The following is a 6000-nucleotide window of genomic DNA, read 5'->3' on the forward strand; positions in this document are numbered from 1 at the left end:
TTCATTATCACTAGTATGGGGTCCATTCATTATCACTATGGGGTCCATTCAATATAACTAGTATGGGGTCCATTCATTATCACTATGGGGTCCATTCAATATCACTATGGGGCCCATTCATTGGGCAAAATTTAGTAAGTGGCGGGTTCTAACCCCTGCGGTTTGGTGGCGGTTTGTTATCTGCAGCTTTACAACCGCTGCAAAACCGCCAGGGTTAGAACCCACTGCTTAGTACATTTTGCCCATTATCACTATGGGGTCCATTCATTATAGGGTCTATTCATTATCACTATGGGGTCTATTCATTATCACTAGTATGGGGTCCATTCAATATCACTAGTATGGGGTCCATTCATTATCACTATGGGGTCTATTCATTATCACTAGTATGGGGTCCATTCATTATCACTATGGGGTCTATTCATTATCACTATGGGGTTTATTCATTATCACTAGTATGGGGTCCATTCATTATCACTATGGGGTCCATTCAATATCACTATGGGGCCCATTCATTGGGCAAAATTTAGTAAGTGGCGGGTTCTAACCCCTGCGGTTTGGTGGCGGTTTGTTATCTGCAGCTTTACAACCGCTGCAAAACCGCCAGGGTTAGAACCCACTGCTTAGTACATTTTGCCCATTATCACTATGGGGTCCATTCATTATAGGGTCTATTCATTATCACTATGGGGTCTATTCATTATCACTAGTATGGGGTCCATTCAATATCACTAGTATGGGGTCCATTCATTATCACTATGGGGTCTATTCATTATCACTAGTATGGGGTCCATTCATTATCACTATGGGGTCTATTCATTATCACTATGGGGTTTATTCATTATCACTAGTATGGGGTCCATTCATTATCACTATGGGGTCCATTCAATATAACTAGTATGGGGTCCATTCATTATCACTATGGGGTCCATTCAATATCACTATGGGGCCCATTCATTGGGCAAAATTTAGTAAGTGGCGGGTTCTAACCCCTGCGGTTTGGTGGCAGTTTGTTATCTGCAGCTTTACAACCGCTGCAAAACCGCCAGGGTTAGAACCCACTGCTTAGTACATTTTGCCCATTATCACTATGGGGTCCATTCATTATAGGGTCTATTCATTATCACTATGGGGTCTATTCATTATCACTAGTATGGGGTCCATTCAATATCACTAGTATGGGGTCCATTCATTATCACTATGGGGTCTATTCATTATCACTAGTATGGGGTCCATTCAATATCACTAGTATGGGGTCCATTCATTATCACTATGGGGTCTATTCATTATCACTATGGGGTTTATTCATTATCACTAGTATGGGGTCCATTCATTATCACTATGGGGTCCATTCAATATAACTAGTATGGGGTCCATTCATTATCACTATGGGGTCCATTCAATATCACTATGGGGCCCATTCATTGGGCAAAATTTAGTAAGTGGCGGGTTCTAACCCCTGCGGTTTGGTGGCGGTTTGTTATCTGCAGCTTTACAACCGCTGCAAAACCGCCAGGGTTAGAACCCACTGCTTAGTACATTTTGCCCATTATCACTATGGGGTCCATTCATTATAGGGTCTATTCATTATCACTATGGGGTCTATTCATTATCACTAGTATGGGGTCCATTCAATATCACTAGTATGGGGTCCATTCATTATCACTATGGGGTCTATTCATTATCACTAGTATGGGGTCCATTCATTATCACTATGGGGTCTATTCATTATCACTATGGGGTTTATTCATTATCACTAGTATGGGGTCCATTCATTATCACTATGGGGTCCATTCAATATCACTATGGGGCCCATTCATTGGGCAAAATTTAGTAAGTGGCGGGTTCTAACCCCTGCGGTTTGGTGGCGGTTTGTTATCTGCAGCTTTACAACCGCTGCAAAACCGCCAGGGTTAGAACCCACTGCTTAGTACATTTTGCCCATTATCACTATGGGGTCCATTCATTATAGGGTCTATTCATTATCACTATGGGGTCTATTCATTATCACTAGTATGGGGTCCATTCAATATCACTAGTATGGGGTCCATTCATTATCACTATGGGGTCTATTCATTATCACTAGTATGGGGTCCATTCATTATCACTATGGGGTCTATTCATTATCACTATGGGGTTTATTCATTATCACTAGTATGGGGTCCATTCATTATCACTATGGGGTCCATTCAATATAACTAGTATGGGGTCCATTCATTATCACTATGGGGTCCATTCAATATCACTATGGGGCCCATTCATTGGGCAAAATTTAGTAAGTGGCGGGTTCTAACCCCTGCGGTTTGGTGGCAGTTTGTTATCTGCAGCTTCACAACCGCTGCAAAACCGCCAGGGTTAGAACCCACTGCTTAGTACATTTTGCCCATTATCACTATGGGGTCCATTCATTATAGGGTCTATTCATTATCACTATGGGGTCTATTCATAATCACTATGGGGTCCATTCCTTATGGGGTCTATTCATTATCACTATGGGGTTTATTCATTATCACTATGGGGCTATTCACTATCACTATGGGTCCATTCACTATCACTATGGGGTCCATTAATTATCACTATGGGATCTATTCATTATCACTATGGGGCCATTCATTATCACTATGGGGTCTATTCACTATCACTATGGGGCCATTCACTATCACTATGAGGCCATTCATTATCACTATGAGGCCATTCATTATCACTATGGAGTCTATTCATTATCACTGGGGGGCCATTCATTATCGTTAATACCACTTTCAGACAGACGACTCGGGAAATTTCCTACTGAGATCCGGAAATTTCTCCTGGGCAAAATCCAGGGTATTTGGTAGGGAATCGGTATGCTTTACAGCGGCTGCCCGACATGGATGAAAATCCCGATCGTCCCTAAGGTAAGTATAGACTAACTTAATTCCCTCCTCTAACCCTCCCTTAGGGGTGCCTAACCCTAACCTCCCCCCCCCAGTGCCTAAACCTAACCCCCCCTTCCCCGCCACCTAAACCTTAGTCCCCCCTGGGGATGCCTAACCCTCCCTGCCCCTAGCCTAACCCTAACCTCCCGGGGAAGTGCCTAATCCTAAACCCCCCCCCCCCGGGAGCCCTAAACCTAACCCTCCTCCGGGGCTGTCCGCACCCGGCATTCCTTCGATCGGGATGCCAGGCGCCAGTCTCCCGGCGTTGGTAAAATGACAGGCTTCTAGATTTAGACGCTTGTCATTTAACCCTCGCCGGGATTAAGTAGTCGGGAAGCCGGCCGTCGGGATTAGGTCCGCCGGCTTCCCGACTGTATGCCCTGAGGCCCTGGCCACAGGCACTATATAATACGTGACGAATGAGAATTTCACTATGAAGTTGGTGACCCCATACTATAAAAAGAAAAGAAACAAGGTAAATGTACCAGGGTATCTGACGTAAGAGCAATATCTCAGGAGAAATGTATGTCTTCTTACAGTGATTGTGTGGTGACAGTGTTACACTATTGTATCCATATCACCATTATAAATAAGGGAAGTCGTCAGTCTTTGTTTTTTTTATCACCATTAATGTCACTATGTCCTTTCTATACAGTATATTAGGGCAATCCAATTAGCCGCAAAGTACTGAGTGTGAGTCACTGCGGCTGCAGCCGGCACTGTACAGCAGCCTGTACTCACTCAAAGGTGCTTGCAGTCCCACAGGGCGAATTTGGGCTGAGAGCTGGCGCAAGATGAGGTGGCGTTGACTGCGTTTTAACGCTGCGGCAACGGGAACACTTGTAACATTTATACTTTACTGCTTCATTACAGATCTTGTGGAGTTGAACCAACTACATGAAGGGTCATTTCTAGCAGCGCCAGTTTGTCTCTGTCTTCTAGATATATATCATCTTTCACAGCCTGGAATCGGGTTGGGTACGTAATCCCAAATCCCGATGCCACAAGCCTGAAGAACCCCTCCCTAGTGGTGCCAAACCCTAACCGACTCTTCCCGCACCCTAAACCTAACCCTTCCAGGGGGGTGTCTAACCCTGTCCTCCCCCGGGGGTGCCTAACCCTAACCTCCCCTCTCCATAGCCTAAAACTAACCCTCCCCGAGGATGCATGACCCTAATCTACCCCTAGAGTCCCTAAAACTAACCCTCCCCCATGGCTAGCACCTTACAGGGCCCTACTTACCTTCATTCGGGATGCCGGCTGTCTGGTTTTCGGCGTCTTGCTAAAGATAGGCAACGGGATTTCGATGCCTATCTTTAGTCCCGGGTCGGGATTCCGATGGCCAGCCGCCATTAAATTCACTACATCCCCCTGGAAAGAGCTGAAAATCGTCTGGATTGTTTGATTAGAAACCTGTCCGCTCGTCCTGAGCGTTGTTCCGCTGACTTCATGCCCAGTATGGAGATCACCTACATTGATCTTGCAGTGCACGAAGGGGCATTGATTTTTATTGGGCCTCGTCCATCTGCCGATTTATCTGCCAGATCGTGCAGTCTGTATCCGGCGTAGGCGTAATAGAGTATGAGTGACCTCACCGCCGGGATACCACGTATCACCTGCCCCATTAGCAGATTAGCGGGTGCAGGGAATGATCCTGACATTCCTGTATCTGTATGCCGATCACCATAGTAATGATAACAGTCCCTGATACACACAGCAGAACAGGCTTCGTCTCCGGTACATGACTCAGTCTAGGCTGCCATTTATCCCTGACATTGTACATAGGGCCTGATTCAGAGCCGGACGCTATTTGCGCTCGCTCGGTCAGAAAAAGGGGCCGGCTATTTAAATTGAGCGCTCGCTCTTTGCGGTCTGTTGACTACTCTATGTCTGAGCGAGCGGACGAAACATGCGCTCGCTATTTTGTAAAGACGCCCCCTGGCCGCTCGCATCCTACGTCATCTCCGCTATTTATTTGATTAATCGAGTACATCGAAAGGCGTATGAACTGCTTGCAGTGCTTGTGGTAGGATTTTCCTACCGCAATCATGCGAACAGTTCAGGCTAAGAAACAACCAAGTGACGTGGTCGATGACGCTGCTTTGTTAATTATGCACACCCTTAAAACGCCCGTTTTGACCGTTTCGCACGCCTGCGTTCGGATCTCCTCTCCCCGTTTTCAAGCACCTTCCCCTGTTACCACCCACAAACGCCTCATCCTGTCACTCAAATTAGCAGGCACTCGCTGTTCTGCGAGCGCTCGATTTCCGACCGCAATGACTGGTTGGCGCATGCGCATTACGACCCATACGCATGCGCAGATGTGCGAACATCGCTCAGAGCGAACGATCGGCTCTGAATCAGGCCCATAATGCGCTATTTTACCTAAAGTAATGTAATGGAGTAAGTTTGAGCAATGTAATCTCATAACAATGATGTTTGCCTTGTAACCGGTATTTCCAGGTGTGTTATTTCTATACACATATCGGCATTTATTGCAGGTGACCTCAGACAAGGGCTCAGCTGACTGATAACTTATTGTTGTTAAGGTGGCGTTGTGCGTCCACTGACATCATCTGGCGTCTCCTTTAGGTCACGGGGCGAGAAGGGATTGAGTCATACAACTATACAGGGCGCAGTCTATGATCTGAGTGGAGCGCCAGTGACCCCATAACAACCGTGCAAACTGTCCTGCAATAAAGATCGGGAAAATATTATCCAGATTTATGATTAAAAAGTAATGCTATATATATTATTATTGCAGGCAAATTATATATCAAAAGCTTAAACAGTGTTATTATGCTAGATGTATACATGGAATCGGTATGAAAACGGTATGCCGATTCCCGGCAGCGGCAGCCCGACAGCTGAACAGATCTCGGCAGCGGCAGGCCAACAGCGCTGAAAATCTCGATCGTCCTGAGGTAAGTAATAACTAACCTGACCTAACCCCCCTAACCCTCCTTAGGGGTGCCTAACCCTAATCCCCCCTGTAAGTGCCTAACCCCCCCCTTTCCCGCTGCCTAATCCTAAGTCCCCCCCCCGGGGTGCCTAACCCTAACCCTCCCTCCCCTTGGCCTAACTC

This window comes from Taudactylus pleione, unplaced genomic scaffold (genome assembly GCF_031769625.1).
Source record: "Taudactylus pleione unplaced genomic scaffold, aTauple2 ptg001330l, whole genome shotgun sequence".
Lineage (NCBI taxonomy): Eukaryota > Metazoa > Chordata > Amphibia > Anura > Myobatrachidae > Taudactylus > Taudactylus pleione.